Here is a 21,228-nt window from a genome sequence, read left to right as displayed (position 1 = left end):
CTGAGCAGTTACCTGTCAGTCCCTCAGAACAGAGAAACAAAAGCCACAATTGCCATCAGGTGTTGCCTGAGGTGTCTTCAAGGCTTTTAATTTCCCAAAGATGCTGAGGTTTATTTTGCCATATCTCAGGAAAGTAATCTTTGTTCCTTACCTAGAAAGATTGCCATGAACCACATGGCCAAGCAAGGTACCAGGCCATGTCTCCAAGGGGCTTTTTTTTTTTTTGCCTCAAAGGTAATCTTCATTTCTTAAACCTTTCTGATAACATCCAGAGCCCTGGCATGTCTCTCTCAGACATAATATTTCAGTCAAAGTCTTGGTTAATAAAACTACAATTGGAAAATGACTTCATGTGTCCTGTTATGAAGAAATTAGATTTCTATTGGTTTCATGCAAATAAACATATTGCCATGAAACTAATAATACTCACTATTAAGAGCCTCTAAATTCCAGAGGGATCAGGTAGGAATAAAATATAAATGCCTCAATATTGTTTGTAAAAATATAATTTGTCCTTTTGTGCCACCACCAAGATGGCAGCACCCATGTTGCAATGCATTTCTCTGGCCTGTGGTTTTGTACCCCAGGCTCGTTGGGAGTATTGCCAGTAGGGCTGCATGAGGCACATTAGGAAAATAAGGGTTTGCTGGTGGTGCAGAAGATTCGGGGTTTGTTCAAGAGTTCTTCCTGGAGAAAAGTATGAAGATAGAGCTCCCAAAGCTCTTTCACCTAGCACTGTGGGCACCTTTCCTCAGACCATGTACTGTGGTTTTAACCCCACAGTGAACTCTCTTTATGTGGGGCACCTGCTGAGACACTGAGCATCCAAACATGGCCCAAGAGCCCAAGGGCATAAACTTATCCGAGTTCTTATGCCAGGTGTTCTAGGCCTATGATTTCTACTACCTGTTTCAGCATTATGGATGCCAGGTCCAGCTGGGTGGATCTGATCAGTTGGGCAACATCATGACAGGATTCAAGTTCATCAACAAGTTGACTGGAGAAGACATTTTAGAATCACTGTTCCTTTAATTATAAGTAGGACTGGAGCAAAACTGGAAAAGTCTGCTGACAATGCTGTATGGCTAAACAGAGATAAGACTTCTCCATTTGGATTGTATCAATTCTTTGTCAGGCAGCCAAATGATTCGGTGGAAAGGTACCCGAAGCACTTCACTTTCCTGCCCCTCCTGGAGATTGACCACATAATGCAGCTATATGTCAGAAAGCCAGAAAAGCAGGGTCCTCAGAAACAATTTGCTGCTAAAGTCACAGAGCTTGTTCATGGACAAAAAGGGCTGGATTCTGCTAAAAGTTGTATACAAGTCCTTTATCATAGTAGCATAGATGCACTGGAGGTCATGTCTGATCAAGAGTTGAAAGAGTTGTTTAAAGAAGCTTTATTTTCTGGTCCTGACCAGTTTGGCTCAGCAGTTAGAACATCGGCCTGCAGTTCAGAGAGACCCGGGTTTAGTTCCCACTAAGGGTGCATACCTCGGTTGCAGTTTGTCCCCGACCCTGGTTGGGTTGTGCGGGTGACAGCCACTCAATGTGTCCCTTTCATGCCGATGTTTCTCTCTCCCTTTCTCTTCCTCTCTCTCCCTCTCACTCTATCTGAACAACAACAACAAAAAAATGGAAAAAATGTCCTCAGGTGAAGATAAAAAAAAAAATCTTCATTTTCTGAATTAGTTCTTGGAACAAGCATCCTGGATATGTGCCATTAAGTAAATGTCATTCCAGATGGTCCCCCAGGGTATTGGATGATAACAGAAGGAGTCAGTATAAATCACAGACAAGTAACAAATCCTGAAGTGTTTTAGTTGTTGGACAACATATTCTTAAGAATGGACTTTCACTGCTTAAAATAGAAAAAAGGAATTTCTACATTATAAAATGGCTTCAGCTATGAAGAAAAATTCTTCTGGTGATTTAAACTTACCATCCTTCATTCTGAAGACATACAATATGTTGGCTCCAGAACTTACACCTTCACTTGCACACATCAGCAGAGAATGGAGTATACTCTAGGCTTCACAGTATGAGTAATTTCATTGTTTATATAGGCTGGTTAATAAGATGTTTGTGTAATGATGGGGCATTTTTATTTCTAAGGACTACCATAGAAAACTGCTTTCCAGGGTTAATCTATTTTTAAAATTATACTTTGTGGAAAAAAAATTTTAAGAAAAGGAAGAAAATATAATTAACTAAATTGCTTTAAAAAAGTTTTCTTATGTCTGGAAAAAAATATTAAAAATCCGCAATACTAAAAATAAAACATAAAAACTTACAAAAACTATTATTATTTTCAGTTCATTCAGTACAAATTACAATTATTTTTTGTTCATTTAGCCCCATAATCAAATTATTTTCCTCCTCATTTTTCTTGCCAGTACTTCCATAAAGTCAGATGTTTCCCAGAGTTCTAGTAATTTCCATCTAGTTTAATGGGATTTTCTAAAAATTTATATTCAGTGATATGTAATTTAAATAAGTCAGTTCTTTCAGAATGTTGTGGCAGAAATTCAATTGGTGGAAAGAGACAGACTGCATGCACTTGGAGGATTAGAAAAAGACTGTTTAATGCTCACCAGTGCTGTCCCAGCAGAGACACCTCCAAAGGCTGAGCCCCGAGCCCGGATTCTAGATGCCTTTTATATATAATAAGCCTTCAGGTATTTGGGGGGCTTCTAGTTCCTGTAGTTTTGGTGGTTGGCAGATATAAGGGAATTACAAAAGCCAGGAGCACCAGTCTCTGCACTGCCTCAGGGGGTTGTCTGAACCTGGCTTGCCTTCTCATCCCGCCCCCCACCCCCCTTGATTCTTAAGTTGCTCCCAGCAGACTTATAGAATAACTTGGAAAAGGAGTTCCCTTAGTGTCTCATGAGGAAGAGGCGTGATGATCTCTCTGACTGCTTCCTGCTGAAACAGGGACTTTGAAGGGGAGGAATGCAGCAACTAGAGTTTGTCACCGTCTAGAGGAGAGTAGTTCAGGGTCCTTATTTGAAGCGTCATTTGAAGTTGTATTGTTACTAAGAGAGAGGAAATGAAATGGGTTAGCATGTTGAGAATACAAGGGCCAAACGGGAGCACTATGAAAAGCATTAAGAGAGGACCAACTAATGGGAGTACCCGATTCCCAGTATATGTTCTTTAACTGCTAGGCCATGTCCCTAACTATTTCAGACTGATTAATATAAAAGCAACATTTCTCATTTAAAAAGAGGTATATTTCTCCCTTTTCAGCAATCAGTAGGTCTAACCCCCTTCTATTTTGTAATATTACTTTTGCTAAGGAGTCCACTTTATCCTGTAAGGCTACTAAGGATACAGAGTCCAGTGTTGGGATCAGTCCAACAGATGATGACCATCCATTCTACTGGTGGAGTCCTCAGGCACTTGCTGTAGACCAATCAGCAGGTTTCACTATCCTCTTAAGGGTGACCTGCAGAGGATTGTTCTGGCTGCTGGTCACTCTCTAGGCAGGTTGGTTGTCATGTGGTAGGTGAGATTTCTTCACCCATGAATGGTGGATCCAGGTATTCAAACCTGCAACCATGAGAACTGTAGGAGTGGTTACTATAAATAAATAGGGCCCTTTCTAGGTTGGTTTAAGGGGTTCCAGACTTGGTCCCCTGGTCTGTGGGGGTGTACAGTTATTTCCAAGGAAATGGGTTTTCTATCGTTTACCCAGTTATATGCCTCAAGAATGTTGTTTTTTTTTTTTAATTTTTTATTCCAAAGTATTTTATTCTGTCTAATGCTGTTACAAATGGAATAGTTTTCTTAATTTTATTTATTATTATTATTTTTTATTAATTAATTTTTGTTACAGATGTTTCTCCTTTTCCCCCCACTGATTCCCCCCCCCTCCTTGCCCTTTCCCCAGTTTGTTGTCCATGTCCACTGTTCATGCATACATGCATATAAGTTCTGTGGTTTATCTCTCCACCACCACCCCCCCTATTTAGGGGATTGTCAGTCTGTATCCCACTTCTGCATCTCTGGGACTACACCCTTCCTTACCAATCAGAAAGAATATATGTACCCCCATGTTTGTAGCAGCACTATTTACAATAGCTAAGATCTGGAAACAGCCTAAGTGTCCATCAGTAGATGGATGGATAAAAAAGCTGTGGTACATATACACATTGGAGTACTATGCAGCTGTAAGAAAGAAAGATCTCTTATCCTTTGAGACTACATGGAGGGACCTGGAAAGTATCATTCTAAGTGAAACAAGCCAAACAGAGAAAGACAAGTTTCATATAATCTCACTTATTTGTGGAATATAATGAACATAACAGTCTGAAGAATGGTTTTTCTTAGTCCTCGTATTTGTTTTTGGATTTTCAAATTTCCCAGTTCTTTTATATATCCTTTTAATTTGATAATTGGGGGAGGTCTCCTGTATAAAATTTCAAAAGGGAAAAACCCTATCTTTGCCCAAGCGGTACAACATAACTTGCAGGAAAGCTAGGGGTAGTATATCAGTCCAGGGCAGGTTGGTTTCTTGACATAGTTTTGCCATGGTCTGCTTAAGGGTCTGATTCATGTGTTCTACTTTCCCTGAGCTCTTGGGCTTGTAGGCTATGTGCAAATTCCATTGGATGCCTAGAGTTTTAGCTACCTGCTGTACTATTTCTGCTACAAAGGCAGGGCAATTGTTTGATTCTATAGTTACTGGCATTCCATATCTCAGGATGATGTCTCTCAGTAAAGCTTTGGTTATTTCTCTTGCCTTTTCCATACGTGTGGGATAAGCTTCAACCCAGCCCGAGAAAATACAGATAAAAACTAGGAGATATTTATTTTCTCTACTGGGTCCTATTTCTGAGAAGTCTACCTTTATATCTTCAAAAGGTGCGTGGCCACAGTGCTGGCTCTTGACAGGCCTGGTGGGGCCTTGTCTGGCATTGTTTTGAGCACAGAGAAGACAGCTTTGGGAGACCAAAGCATTGAAGGATGGAAGTTGAGCAATCAGGTAGAACCAGCTTAATAAGTCTTCTAGAGCAGTTTTACCCAGGTGGGTGAGTTCATGTTGTTGGAGAACTGACTGATGGGCTAATTGTTCTGGCACGTAGATTCTGTAGTCTGGAAGTATCCAACATTCTTTCTTTGCTATATTCCCTTCTCCTGTTGTACCCATTCTTCTTCCTAGGCCATGTATTTTGGGATTGCAGATAGTTCTGGAGCCAACATGATTTTTTATTGGGCTGTTCTCTTGCAGCTTGTTTAGTTGCAATGTCTGCCTAATGGTTTCCTTCTGACACTGAGTCTCTTCCCTTTTGGTGTCCCTTGCAGTGGATGACTGCTACCTCTCTTGGTTCCCAGACCATCTCCAACAACTTTAGTATTTTACCTTTTTTTTTTTATTTCCCCCTCCTGCAGTAAGGAGGCCTCTTTCCTTGTATATAGCACCATGTATATGTAGGGTGGCAAAGGTAGCATGAGTTAGTATATATGTTGGCCCACTTATCCTTGCTGAATTCTAATGCCCTCACCAGAACCCATAGTTCTGTGTCATGGTCTTTGCCAGGGAAAGTCACAGGCAGGTGCAGGGGGTCCTCTGGCTTGTCTAAGAGATAGTGCCCATAGCCATTGTACAGGAAATATGTGATGAAGTGGCACTTCAAGGGGACCCGTGCTTCTCGGGATCCATGCGAGCCATCACAGAAGCCATGACATGGCGAGAGGCTCTCTCAGGCCCTTTCAGATTGACATATGAAGCATAGCTTCAAACCGGGTCACACACAGTGCCCACGTCAGCCATGCCCATGGTCACAGGTAAAGACCCCACATAGGTCCTGATGAGTAAACAGCAAAGTGATATCGGTCTGAGTCATCAGGGTTGTTGAGTCCTCGCTGCCAGGAAAAGAAGCTCTGCAGGGTCTGGGCAGTGCTGCCTCTCATCTAGAGCCCTTCCTCTCCCGGCCCTAGAAACACTAGCTGAGTCACCACCAAGCTGACAGACAGAGTTGTGGTTGCAGATACTTAAAGGCCTTGGGTGTGGCTGCCATGACTGTGAGCAGGTAGAGCTTCTAACCTGCACCATGAAATGCTGCCATCTTGTCTTCTGCCACCACCAGGGTCTCCACAAATATACTCAGAAAAGCAAAGTGCTTGGCTCTTTGGGAGCTTGGCCTAGGGTTCCCAGGAGGAGTCTTGATGCTGCATATTGGGCTTTGGTCACTGGTGGGACTCTTCCATCATAGGATGTGAGCCCCAGGCTCCCCTGCAGAGTTAGGTGTGTCTCCCTCCAGGGACTGGAGGTGGAGTTTGGTCCCCTGATACTGTAGCACCCCTAGCAGGGCTCCTTCATCCCAGTGCGGAGATGCCACAAACTCTGGATCTCTGTTGAAGGTTCCAGTGAGGTCGGTGCCTAGCTCTGCCCCACCTAGGAGCTCAGGAGTCTGGCCCAGGTATGACACTGTCAGCCCCTCTATTCGTACACTCACGTCCTTCTCAAGGTCTAGCAGCAGTGTCTCTGCAAAGGCAGGCAAACAGTGCCACAGCCTAGTAGATATGTCCAAACCAGGCAGGACCCTGCTGTTGAATTTCTTGGGAAACACAATTTTCTTCTCCCGGAAAAGGGGTCTGGCCAGCCTGGCACAACCAGGTCAATTTTCTCTGAAAGGTAAGCTACCAGTCTCTGCCAAGGCCCACATTCCTAGGTGAGGACTCTCAGGGCTATTTCCTTGTTTTCATGCACAAACAGGTTGAAGTCCAGTGATATGTCCAGGAGTCCTAAGGCTGGTGCCTCCATGAGCTTGGTCTTTATAGTTGGAAATGCTTTCTCTTGATTGGGGCCACAGACAAGGGGCACGTCTTTTTCTCCTTTCAGGGTCTCGTATAAGGGTTTTGCCAATTTTGAAAATCCAGGTATCCATATTCAACAGAACCCTGCTGCTCCCAGGAAGCCACAAATCTGTCAGCAGGAAGTGGAAACCAGGATAATGCAGACTGCCTGTTTTCTTTCGGCCCCTAGCATTTGTTTGTCTTGGGTGATCTTGAAATCTAAGTCCGGCCAACAGCAGCTGACTGGAGCAGAAGTTCCTGGTTTTCCTCACTGGTGGTTGGGGCACTTATTTTTCCACCTCCTGCATGGTCCCCACTGGGGATTGTGCCCATAACCTAGGCATCTACCCTAAGTAGGAATCCAACTGCCAACCTCTTGGTGCATGGGTTGATGCTAAACCACTGAGCCACACTGGTCAGGCTGAGAGCAGCAGGGAAGACAAAAGCAGCAGGAGCAGCCACACAATCCTAGGGAAAGTCACAGTGGGGAGCAGCAGATGGGATAAGACTCCCCACAGCCAGCTGCCTGTCCAGCCCCTCCTGGGATGTGGGTCTGGCTGGAACATGGCAGGGTGCTGAAGCTGGGAGGGATTGAGGCCATCTGGGCACTGTGTCCTTCACACCCTGGCCTTGTGGAAAGTTTCTCTCTGCAGCCTGGTGCTCCAACTAGTGCCAGGGTCAGAAGCAGAGTTTCATAGGGGCTGAAGACCTTCAGATGAGATAGAAAAAACTTGCACCTTGGCTTAGGAGAGGTGCCTAGTGGCCCGGCTCCTGGAAATCCTCCTCCCCTGCGTCTTTGTTTCTTCCTGCCTCTGTCTTTCCCAGCTTCTTTGGCTTCTCTCTGTTCTCCCCAAACTCTGGCTTCACCTCTGTGCCCTTGTTTGTCTCTCTCCTGCCCTCTCCCATGTCTCTGTGTCTGTGGGTCTCCCTGAGGGTTTCTCATCTGGTAAGGCCTCTCATGCTCAGTCTTTTATATCTAGATGTCCAGATGGCACCTGGGTCTGGAGCCACTTTCTGGCTTCTGTAACAATCGCTATAGTCAACCCAGGTGGGGCAATGAGTCTGGAAGACTGTCACCCCTCTTGGGTCCCATCAAGACCCATTCTCTGTGGACCCCTTGTCTCCTGCAGTGGTAGTTGCATTGATGCTGGGGGTTTTAGTCCTTGGGTCACTGACATGAAACATCTTCCCACTGGCTTTGGCGACCCTGGCTCCAGCAACCCGGGCTCTGGCAGTGCAGTGGCCAGTTGCGGGGGTGAGGTGGATGGAGGTGGGCTGTTGGGCAGGTGAGGTTCCCCATCCTAAGGTAGCAAGGTGTATGGTGGTGGCAGTGGAGGGGCCTCTTCCAAATCTTCTTGTAATATAGGAGGCCACTTAATTCACCATGAAGTCTTCCTTTAACCTTGTGCTGCAAATACTTACACTGTCCTTGACTAGTAACACAAATTGGACTCAAGGAGGCCTGATTTGAGCTATTTTTAACCACTGGTCCATGTAGGGAAATTGGTCAGATGTCTGTAGTCTCTGGTGACTACCCTGTACATGGCCTGAACTATGGGGACATCAAGGGTGCCTCCAGAGGACTATTCCACACCAAAGGTGGGCCATTTGAATTCACACAGGGTACACAATTTTCCGGGGGTCAATTTGACCCCTTAGTTTCCTGAGAACCCCTTTTTAAAATTCTTTATCATACATTCCAGAACAGTGGGTTTAAAGGAACTTCCCCCTATAATGATATCTAAGATGGTTAAGCAAACCTCCTGGTGAATGGGTGTTGGGAGATAAACAAGAGGAATCTCTCATTTTGTCCATCTGGCCACTCCCCTCTCAGGGACTTAGGTACCTCTTGGCATTGACTGGTCCGTATAAGCCCTTAACTTGTATCAGGTTTGCTGTTGGAGACAAAGTTTTCACGACCTTGGTACTGCCCTTAGCTGTATGAGTTCACCACAGATATGCAGGTTGGGATTCACGCAGGCTCTGTAATAGAGTTAGTGGAGCATGGTCACTCACACAATCACACAGAATTTAAACTTCCACCCAGAAATTTTCTATCCTGTGTGTCCTCTATGATGCTTGGGAGGTGATCAACTTCCCCTTTCACCTTAGAGGAAGGCCTGGACTCAGTCCTGGTTCCCCAGGGACACTTACAGATCCAATGTCCTTGCAGGCTTTTATATCCTCCCCAGAGTCCATTCAAGCACAGCAGTTGTTGACTACAGTCAAGTCTGGCGAGGGTCAGGGTCCAGTGAAATCACCAGTGGTGCACATTTTTTTTTTCCATCGCAGGTGCCCAAAATTAGAGGCTCCTTCCCACTGGCTTCCGACAATAGTTGTTTAAGGGGCCAGCATGGCTGCCAGCTTCCTGGCCAACAAACCACAATGTTGTGGCAGAAATTTGGTCAATGGGAAGAGATAGACTGCCTGCACTCAAAGGATTAAAAAAGGACTGTTTAATTCACACTGGTGCTGTCCCAGCAGAGTCACTTCCATAGGCTGAGCCCTGAGCCAGGGTTCCAGCCACCTTTTATACTTTATAAGCCTCTGGGTATTTGGGGGCATTCTGGTTCCACTGTAGTTTACGTGGTTGGCAGATGTAAGGAAATTACAAAAGCCAGAGGCAGAGTATCTGCACTGCCTAAGGGGGTTGTCTGCACTTGGCTTGCCTTTTCAAGAAGATGTAACATCTTTGCAAATGCATTATAACAATATAGATTTGATTATAATGCATTTGACAAAGGAATTTGTTTATCTTGTAACAACATTTTAAGACAACACTCAGCATTATGAATAACAGTATATCAGAATAAGAGATCAATGAATTTGTTTCTCACTGTCAATTGCACTGGGGAATCCAGTGGGAAGATTACAGTTGGTTTTGCAAAGTCAAATGGAACTCCCTGGACCACTCCACTTTTAGTATCTATGTGCCTTTCTTTATCCTTTTTGCTTTATTTTCATTTCCATTTTCATTCTTGAATATTTCTCTGTTAACGTCATTTCTTACCGTCCCCTTCTTTTATCTTTTCTCACAATTTTTACTTCCTTAATTATTTGTGTTTTTGCTTCTTCTCTCTATATAAATGTTCTACAACTTGCACAAGCCTTCTGTCACTTTTCTACTTCCTCTTAGTTTGATTCCTTTTAACTCATTCAAACATGATCAACTTAAGAACACCCTACTGTTCTTCAAAAAAATCTCCATATCTTATACCTCCATCACCAAAATTATTGTTTTTTCAACTATTTAAAGTTCTTAAGTCTGAATAGAAGAGAAGATGCCAGCAGGCAGGACCAAAGGGAGGGTGAGTGGGTGAGAGAGTGAGCGAGTGTGTGAGAGAGTGTGAGTGGATGTGAAGGTGGACGACCAAACCCGAGCAGTGCAGAGACAAAGCAGAAGGTTCCTGTGCTGTGAACAGGAGCAGCCAGCTACCACAGTAAGAAGCCCTTCAGGGCACTTCTTTCTGTGCCCAGGGAGATCCCAACATTTTGGAAGATCCCGGGTCTTCCCTGGAAATAGGCAGTGGGAGTGGCTAGGACCCAGCAACCTGAGCCCATTAGCACACCTGACACCATCAGACAAGTGGACACTCTGTGTAAACACAGACCTGTGCACAATAGTGGAGTTCCCAAGGTGCTGGTCACAAAAATTGCAGACAGCCTGGAGCCCAGCACCATCCCACATTGTAGCAGCACAATCAGAGTCGAGACACACCCAGCAACAGAGGCTGGGGAGCAGACATTCATCCCCAGGCAACAGAAGCACAGAGCAGCAGCGGAGACCCATCCCCAAAAACTACAGCAAAAGCTGAGTGGGAGTTGAGCCCCATGGGGCAGGAGCACACCCGAGCCACCAGCGGCAGGACCTGGGGCTCCACAGAGGCCTGTGCAGTCCAGTAGCCCACTAGAGCAGTAGGAAGCCAGAGCCTGAGAGAGACTGGTACAATCCAGCTGCCTGCCCATGGGAACTGCAGGGTGTAGGGGCACCAGAGAGGCCAGTGCAGACCAGCAGGGACTGTGCTATCCAATTACCCATGGGACCTGTGGGGTGCTGAAGCACTAGAGAGGGCTGTGCTATCCAGCAGCCCATAATATAGGCATAAAGCCTGGTCCCAAAAGGGACCTTGTGATTCTATTACCCATGGGACCTGCAGGGTACAAGGGACCAGAAAGGCCTGTTTGACCAAACTGTGCACAAGTTAGGCATAGAGGAGGTGAAAATGGAGGCGGAGTAAATAGAAGATGCACAGACGATCTCCCAGGACCAAATGGGAATTGCAACTAAAATGAAGACCAATCCTCAGAAAAAAGCAACAGAAAAGCAGCAGGAAAGGACCATATAACCAGGGACACTGGTAGGATCTGTGGAGGCCTGAGAGGGTGGTGGGCTGGGAGTCAGTCCATGGACAGCAGCAGTCTTAGCTGTGAGAAGCGCCCTTGGGGAATAATGACCAAGCCTGCTTCACAATGAAGAGAGCCTAAACAGAGCGCTAAAATAGCCACAGCCACTAACCGGAGGGCTACTGCAAAGGGAGGCCAGACTGGGCTAGAACTCTGTGGGGACAGCCAGGATTTAGAGGGCAATCAGAGTTTTTGCTGAGTAGCAATCAGAAAGGACAGTGGCCAGTGTGCTCCATCCCAGAGCTCTGGGAATAAGCAGCAGCCCACCCATCAGAGATTCAGCCGTTCCCAGGTGAGGTGAATAAATGCAAATCGAGGCTCATTAATAACCAGCATCTATCCCACCCTCTGGAAACCCTTTTATGGAGAACACCAGGGCTACATTGCAAAGCACTGAGTAATTGAGACTACTAGCCACCAGGAAAAAGCTAGAGGATAACTCAACCTTTCCTGGGCTTGCAAATCTACCCATGAAAGTAAAACTTGACAGTAGTGTTTAATGTGGGCCCACCCAGGCTTATCCAAACACAGTAGAGGTAGCCACAAACAAAAGAACACCAACACCCACAGGGAAAATTTGGCAGGCTCCAAAACCCACTGAGATAGCCAAAACGATGTAACAAAGAAAAAAATCCCAAATGAAAGAACAAGAGACCTCTAAAAGATGAGATCAGCCCTGGCTGGTTTTGCTCAGCAGTTAGAGCATTGGCCTGCGGTCCAGAGAGACCTGGGTTCGGTTCCCGCTAAGGGCACATACTTTGGTTGCAGTTTGTCCCCGGCCCTGGTTGGTCGTGTGGGTGGAAGCCACTCGATGTGTCCCTTTCACATCAATGTTTCTCTCTTCTCTCTCTTCTCTCTCTCTCTCTCTCTCTCTCTCTCTCTCTCTCTCTCTCTCTCCCTCCCACTCTGTATGAACAAAACCTAGAAGAATGTCCTCTGGTGAGGATAAAAAAACAAACAAAACAAAACAAAACAAAAAAAGATGAGATCAATGAAATGCACCTAAGCAAATTATCAGAGGTAGAGTTCAGAGCTATGATCTTGAGGAAGCTCAACAGCATGAGCAAGGACATCAGCACCATGAGCAAAGATATAAAAACATTGAAAACCAGCCAAGTGGAAATGAAAAATGACATAGCAGAAATTAAGAACACATTGGAAGGACTAACCAGAAGAGTAGAAGAAGCTGAGGATCTGATCAGTGAATTAGAAGACAGGGTAGAAAAAATCGACCAATCAAAAAACCAAAAGGAAAAAGCAATTAAAAAACAGGAAGACAGCTTAAGCGAACTGTGGGACAACTGGAAACATAATAACATTCGCATGATAGGAGTTCCAGAAGAGGATGAAAATGGGCAACGTTTAGAGAATATACTTGAAGAAACAGTAACAGAAAACTTTCTTAACTTGGTGAAAAAAGAAGGCATTCAAATTCTAAGAAGCACAGAGAGTCACAAGTAAGAAGAACCCAAACAGGCCCCCACCAAGACACATAGTAATTAAAATGCCAAAAATTAAACACAAAGAATACTAAAAGCAGCAAGAGATAACAGTTACCTACAAAGGAACCTCAACAAGGCTGTCAGCTGACTTCTCAACAGAAACACTACAGGCCAGAAGGGAATGGCATGAAGTAATCAAAGTCATGAAAAACAAGGATCTGAATCTAACACTACTCTATCCAGCAAGGCTATCATTCAAAATAGAAGGTCAAAAAAGAGCTTGCCAGACCCAAAAAAAACTAAAAGTTTAAGGGAATATATTAACACCAAACCAGCACTGCAAGATATGCTGAAAGACCCTGGCCGGTTTTGCTCAGCAGTTAGAGCATTGGCCTGCGGTCCAGAGAGACCTGGGTTCGGTTCCCGCTAAGGGCACATACTTTGGTTGCAGTTTGTCCCCGGCCCTGGTTGGTCGTGTGGGTGGCAGCCACTCGATGTGTCCCTTTCACGTTGATGTTTCTCTCTCCCTCTCTCTCCCTCCCACTCTATCTGAACAAAAAATGGGAAAATGTCCTTGGGTAAGGATAAAAAAAAAAAATTTAAAAAGGTATGCTAAAAGGACTTCTGTAATTAGTAGAAGAAATGAGAAGAATAATAGAACCACACTAAACAAAAATGGCAATAAATAATTGCATATCAATAATTACCTTAAATGTGAATGGATTGAATGCTCCAATAAGAAAACACAGAGTAGCTGATTGGATAAGAAATCATGACTCACATGTATGCTGTTTACAAGAGATCCAACTCACAACAAAAGACTCACATAGGTTGAAAGTGAAGGGATGGAAAAAAAAATCTTCCAAGCAAACGGAGAGCAAAAACAAGCAGGGGTTGCAATACTCATATCTGATAAAGTAGATTTCAAAATAAAGGCCATAACTAGAGACACAGAAAGCCACTACACAATATTGAAAGGATCTATCCAACAGGAATATTGCACCTTGGTAAACATATATGCACCCAATATATAAGCACCAACATATATTAAAAATCTTCTGCAGGACTTCAAAGGAGAAATCAAAAGCAATACAATCATAGCAGGGGACTTCAACACCCTACTGACATCACTGGATAGAACTTCTAAACAAAAAATTAACAAGGAAACAAAGACTCTAAATGAAGCTCTAAATCAAATAGATTTCATAGATATCTATAGAAAATTGCACCCCAAAACTGCAGAATTCACATTCTTCTCAAGTGCACATGGGACATTCTCAAAGATAGACCACATGTTAGGGCACAAACTAAGTCTCTACAAGTTCAAGAAGATTGAAATTATATCAAGCATCTTCTCAGATCACAATGGCATGAAACTAGAAATCAATTGCAAGAAGAACATACAAAGATATTTGAAAACATGAAGGCTAAATAGCATGGTATAGAACAATGAATAGGTTACCATGGAGATCAAGGAGGAAATTGAAAAACTTCCTGGAAACCAATGAAAATGAACACACAACAACACAAAATCTATGGGATGTAGGGAAAGCAGTTCTGAAAGAGAAGTTCATATCACTACAGATCTACCTCAAGAAGCAAGAAAAATTTCTAATAGACTATCTAACCTCACAACCTAAAGAACTAGAAAGCAAAGAAAAACAAAGCCCCAGAGCAAGTAGAAGGAAGGAAATAGTAAAGATCAGAGCAGAAATAAATGACATGGAGACCAAAAAACAATTCAAAGGATCAATGAAACAAAGAACTGGTTCTTTGAAAACATAAACAAGATTGATGGACCCTTAGCTAGACTCACCAAGAAACAAAGAGAGGGAACGCAAATACACAAAATCAGAAATGAAAAAGGAGAAATAATAACTGACACCACAGAAATACAAAGGACTGTTAACCAATATTATGAACAATTATATGGCAACAAATTCGACAATCTAAGCAAAATGGACATATTTCTAGAAAACATAGTCTCCCAAAGCTGAACCAGGAAGAGATAGAAAACTTGAACAGACCAATAACAAAAAATGAAATTGAAGATGTAATCAACACTCTCGCAAAACAAAAGCCCAGGCCTGGACGGCGTCATGGGGGCAATTTTACTGAACATTCAAAGAAGAAATACTACCCATTCTCCATAAACTATTTCAAAAAACTCAAGAAGAAAAAAGACTTCCAAACTTGTCTTATAAGGCCAGCACAATTCTAATTCAAAAACCAGAGAAAGACACTACAAAGAAAGAAAACTACAGATCAATAACCCTGATGACCATAGATGCCAAAATTCTGACCAAAATTCTAGCAAATCGAATCCAGCAAAAGATAAAAAAAATAAAAAATAAAAAAAAAATAAAAATCCACTATGACCAAGTAGAATTCATCCCAGAGACACAAGGCTGGTACAAAATTTGAAAATCAATAAATGTCATATACCACAAAAAAAATGAAAGATAACAATCATATGATCATATCAATAGACACTGAAAAAGCCTTCTGCAAATCCAGCAACCATTTCTGATAAAAAGGCTCAGCAATGTGGGAATGGAAGGATCATATCTTGACATAATAAAGGCCATATATGAAAAACCTATAGCCAACATTATACTTAATGCGCAAAAACTATAAGTATTTTCCTTAAGAACAGAAACAAGACAAGAATGCCCACTTTCACCACTCTTATTTAACATATTACTGAAGTCTTTACCATACCAATCAGACAGGAAGAAAAAATAAAAGGGATCCAAATTGGAAAGGAGGAAGTGAAACTGTCATTATTCGCAGATGTCAAGATACTATACATAGAAAACCCCAAAGACTGCATCAAAAATCTACTAGACTTAATAATTTGGAAAAGTTGCAGGATACAAAATTAACTTCAATAAATCAATGGCATTCTTTTTTTTTTTTATCCTCACCCGAGGATCCCGAGGACACCCTTCCATTTCTTGTTCAGCTAGAGTGGGAGGGAGAGAGAGGAACAGAGAGAGAGAGAAACATCGATGTGAAAGGGACACATCGAGTGGCTGCCACCCGCACGACCGACCAGGGCCGGGGACAAACTGCAACCGAGGTATGTGCCCTTAGCGGGAACCGAACCCGGGTCTCTCTAGACTGCAGGCCAATGCTCTAACCGCTGAGCCAAACCGGCCAGGGCTCGATGGCATTCTTATACACCAATAATGAATTAACAGAAAGAGAAACTGAAAAAAAAAAAACAAAAACAAAACAAAAAAAACAATTCCATTTAACATTGTAGCAAAAAATTAAGATATCTAGGAATTAACTTAACAAAAGAAATGAAGGATCTATACACAAAAAACTACAAGTCATTGAAAAAAGAAATAGAGGAAAATATAAAAAAGTGGAAGCACATACCTTGTTCATGGATTGGAAGAATTAACATCATTAAAATGTCCACACTACCAAAGCAATTTATAGATTCAATGCAATCCCCATCAAAATACCAACGACATACTTCACAGAACTAGAACAATTAATTCAAAAGTTCATAAGGAACCAAAAAAGACATCGAATAGCCAAAGTAATCTTGAAAAAGAAGAACAGAGTTGGAGGGATCATATTACCAGATTTCAGGTTATACTACAAAGCTTCTGTGATCACAACAGCCTACTCGTGGCACAAGAACTGGCATATAGACCAGTGGAACACAACAGAGAACCCAGAAATGGACCCTAGGCAATATGCTCAATTAATGTTTGACAAAGGTAGCAAAAGCATACAGTAGAGTAAAGACAGCCTTTTTAATAAATGGTGTTGGGAAAATTGGACAACTACATGCAGTAAAATGAAACTAGACCATCAACCTACATTATACACAAGAACAAACTCAAAATGGATAAAAAACAAAAATGTGACTCATGAATCCATAAAAATCATAGAAGAAAATGAAGGCAACAAAATTTCAGACATCATACGCAACAGAATTGTCACTGATACATCACCTAAGGCAATAGAAACAAAGGAGAAAATGAACACATGGGACTACATCAAACTCAAAAGCTTCTGCACAGCGAAAGATGCAATCATGAAAACGGAAAGGCTACCCACTGTTTGGGAGAGCATAATTGCCAATGATATATCACATAAGGGGTTAATTTCCAATATATATAGAGTGCTCATACAACTCAACAAAAGGAAGACAAAGAACCCAATTAAAAATTGGGTTGAGGAACTAAATAGATACCTCTCCAAACAGGACATACAAATGGCTAAGAGACATATGAAGAAATGCTCAACATCACTAATCATCAGAGAGATGCAAATTAAAACAACAATGTGGTATCACCTTACACCTGTCACAATGGCTGCCATCAACAAATCATCAAACAACAAGTGTTGGCGAGGGTGTGGAGAAAAGGGGACTCCAGTACACTGCTGGTGGGAATGCAGACTGGTGCAGCTACTATGGACAACAATATGATGTTACCTCAAAAAATTAAAAATTGAACTGCCACTTGACCTAGTGATCCCACTTCTAGGAATATATCCTTAGAAACCTGAAACACCAATCAGAAAGGATATATGTACCCCCATGTTTTTAGCAGTACTATTCACAATAGCTAAGATCTGGAAATAGCCCAAGTGTCCATCAGTAGACAGAAGGATAAAAAAGCAGTGGGGCATATACACAATGGAGTACTATGCAGCTGTAAGAAAGATCTCTTATCCTTTAAGACTACATGGAGGGACATCTAAAGTATCCTAAGCAAAACAAGCCAAACAGAGAAAGACAAGTATCATATGATCTCACTTATTTGTGGAATATAATGAACATAACAGTCTGAGGAATGGGGTAGTCCCAGAGATGTGGAAGTGGAGTACAGACTGACAATCTCCAGAAGAGGGGGTGGTGGGGGAGAGATAAACCACAGAACTTATATGCATGTATGCATGAACAATGGACAAGGACAACAAAGCTGGGGACAGGGCAGGGAGGGAGGGGGAGGGGGGAATCAGTGGGGGGAAAAGGAGAAACATCTGTAACAAAAATAAATTAATTAATTTTAAAAATATCAATTAAACTTAAATTACCTATCTGATTCTTGGTGATTATTTCTTTAGTGTGCTCAAAAGTGCGCTGTTTAATTATTTAGTGTCCTTGGATATATCTAGGAGTTGGAGAAGAGGCAGGGGGAGAAAGGATAACAGGTCCTGTGGCTTGTTCCAGGAGTTGCAGTAGCTTCAGGACCTCCTATAGCTGGAATTTAAAAATATCATTTGTTTTTCTTCACATTGAGGTGGGACACTGGCCTCTTACTGCTTCCATAGCCTGCACATGGTTTTGGGGAAGTATTGATTTTCTCCATTGTTCCCAGGACCACTGTAGCTCCTGGGACTCCAGGAGGAGATTTTGGAGTGTTTGAAAGACTTATTTCACATTAAATATTTTATGCATTTTGAGTTTATTCTTGTGTATGGTGTAAGTTGATGGTCTAGTTTAATTTTTTTGCATGTAGCTGTCCACTTTTCCCAACATCATTTATTAAAAAGGCTGTTTTTACTCCATGCTTTTGCCTCTTTTGTCAAATATTAATTGAGCATATTGCGTTGGGTCCATTTCTGGGTTATCTGTTCTGTTCCACTGAGTTATATGTCTGTTCTTGTGCTGTTTAGCTTACAATTGCTTTGTAGTATAACTTAACATCCAATATTGTGATCCCTCCTTCTTTGTCCTTCTTTTTCAAGATTGCTATAGCTATTTAGGGTCTTTTTTGGTTACATATAAACTTTTGAAGTATTTGTTCTAGTTCTGAGAAATATGTTGTTGATATTTTGATGTGTATTGCATTGAATCTATAAATTGCTTAGGGTAGTATGGACATTTTAATGATGTAAATTCTTCCAATCCATGAATAAGGTATGTGCTTCCACTTGTTTATATCTTCCTCCATTTCTTTTTCAATGACCTGTAATTTTTTGCAAATAGGTCTTTCATTTTCTTGGTTAAGTTTATTCCTAGGTATCTTAATTGTTTTGCCGCGATGGTAAATGGGATTGTTTGCTTAGTTTCTCTTTCTGTGAGTTCATCATTGGTGTATAAGAATGCTTTCAATTTCTTCATGTTAATTTTGTATTCTGCTACTTTTCCAAATTCATTTATTAAATCTAATGGATTTTTGATGGAGTCTTTAGGGTTTTCTATGTACAATATCATGTCATTTGCAAATAATGACAGTTTTACTTCTTCCTTTCCAATTTGGATCCTTTTATTTTTTCTTTGTGTCTAATTGTTGTGGATAAGACTTCCAGTACTATTATAAACAAGATTGGGAAAGTGGGCATCCCTGTCTTGGTCCTGTTCTTATGAAAAATGATTTTAGTTTTTGTCCATTGAGTATGTTGTTTGCTGTAGGTTTTTTATATACTGCCTTTATTATGTTGAGATATGATCTCTCTATTCCCACATTGCTGAGTGTTTTTATGAGAAATGGGTGCTGGATTTTGTCGAATACATTTTCTGCATCTATTGATAAGGTCATATTATCTTTATCTTTCATTTTGTTTATGTGGTGTATCATATTAATGATTTGCAAATATTGTGTCATTTTTGCATTCCTGGGATGAATCCCACTTGGTCATGGTGAATAATTTTTTTATCGTTTTTTTTTTTTTTTTTTTTTTAATTTACCATCAGACAGAGGGCTAAGGAGAGAGAAAAGAAAAGAGAGAGAGAAACATTGAGTTGTTGAGAGACATATATCAAGTAGTTGCCACCCACATGACCCCATCCAAGGCTGGGGATAAACTGCAACCGAGGTACATGTTCTTAGTGAGAACTGAACCCAGAACTTTCTGGTCTGCAGGCTGATGCTCTAACCACTGAGCTAAATTGTGCAGGGCTAATTTTTTAAATCTATTATTGCATCCAATTTGTTAATATGTTGTTAAGGATTTTGGCATCTGTGTTCATCAGGGATATTGGCCTGTAGTTTTCTTTTTTGTAGTGTCTTTATCTGGTTTTGAAATTAGAATTATGCTGACCTCATGAAACAAGTTTAGAAATCTTTTTTCTCTTTTCATTTTTTTTGGAATAGTTTGAAGAGAATGGGTGTTAGTTTTACTTTAAGTGTTTGGTAAAACTGCCCCATAAAGCTGTCTGAACATGGGCTTTTGTTTGCTGGGAGATTCTTCATTACATCTTCAATTTCCTTAGTTGTTATTGCTCTGTTCAAGTTTTTATCTCCTCCCAATTCAATTTTGGGAAACTATATGTTTCTAAAAATTTGTCCATTTTGCTTAAATGACATGCATGAATCTATAAAAATCCTAGAAGAAAATGTAGACAACAACATTTCAGACATCATACTCAGTAGAATTTTCACTGATACAATGCCTAAGGCAAGAGAAAAAACATGTTAATACATAAAACTGAAAGCTTCAGCACAGCAAAAGAAAGAACCATCAAAATAGAAAAGGAGTACTATGCAGCGGTAAGAAAGAAAGATCTCTTATCCTTTGAGACGACATGGAGGTACCTGGAAAGTATTATCCTAAGTGAAAGAAGCCAAGCAGAAAAAGACAAATACCACGTGATCTCACTTATATACGGAATATAATGAACATAACAGTCTGAGGAATACAGTAGACCCAGACACATGGAAGTAGGGCACAGACTGACATCCCTCAGAAGAGGGGTTGGTGGGTGGGGGGGTGGGAGGAGATGGACCACAGAACTTATATGCTTGTATGCATGACCAATGGATATGGACAACTAAGCCGGGGACAGGGTAGAGGGGGGATGGGGTGGGGGGTGCCAATGGGGTAAAAAGGTAAAATATCTGTAACAAAAAAATAAACAAAAATTCATAAAAAAAATAAATAAATAAATAAATAAAGGAAAAAAAAATAGAAAAGGTACCCACTATATGGGAGAGCATAACTGCCAATGATATATTAGATAAGAGACTGATTTCCAAAATATACATAGTATTCATACAACTCAACAAAAGGGAGACAAAAAACCCAATTAAAAAATGAGCAGAGGACCTAAAGAAACAACTCTCCAAACAGGACATACAAATGGCCAAGAGATATATAAAATAATGCCCAACATCTCTAATCATCAGAGATATGCAAATTAAAACAACAATGAGGTATTACCTCACACATGCCAGAATGGCTGCCATCAACAAATCATCAAACAGCAAGTGCTACTGAGGGTGTGGAGAAAAGGGGACTCTAGTACACTGCTGGTGGGAATGCAGACTGATGCAGCCACTATGAAGAAAAATATGGTGTTTCCTCAAAAACTTAAAAATTGATCTGCCATTTGACCCAGTGATTCTACTTCTAGGAATATATACTAAGAAGCCTGAAACACTAATCAGAAAGAATATATGCACCCCTGTGTTTATAGCAGCACTATTTACAATTGATAAGATATGGAAACAACTTAAGTGTCCATCAATAGATGAGTGGATAAAAAAGCTGTGGTACATGTACACAATGGAGTACTATGCAGCTGTAGGAAAGAGAGGTCTCTTATCCTTTGAGAGGACATGGAGGGACCTAGAGAGCATTATGCTAAATGAAATAAGCCAATCATAGA

At 41.6% G+C, this 21,228-nt stretch overlaps 2 pseudogenes; one reads left to right on the top strand and one right to left on the bottom strand.

Moving 5' to 3' along the window:
• Nucleotides 1-831: 831 nt before the first annotated feature.
• Nucleotides 832-1,912, top strand: LOC118635326 (annotated as a pseudogene).
• Nucleotides 1,913-4,423: 2,511 nt separating this feature from the next.
• On the bottom strand, nt 4,424-9,491 carry LOC118635325 (annotated as a pseudogene).
• Between the last annotated feature and the right edge of the window lie 11,737 nt (nt 9,492-21,228).

This window comes from Molossus molossus, unplaced genomic scaffold (genome assembly GCF_014108415.1).
Source record: "Molossus molossus isolate mMolMol1 unplaced genomic scaffold, mMolMol1.p scaffold_m16_p_2, whole genome shotgun sequence".
Taxonomy (NCBI): domain Eukaryota; kingdom Metazoa; phylum Chordata; class Mammalia; order Chiroptera; family Molossidae; genus Molossus; species Molossus molossus.
This window is presented reverse-complemented; position numbering and strand designations above follow the sequence as displayed.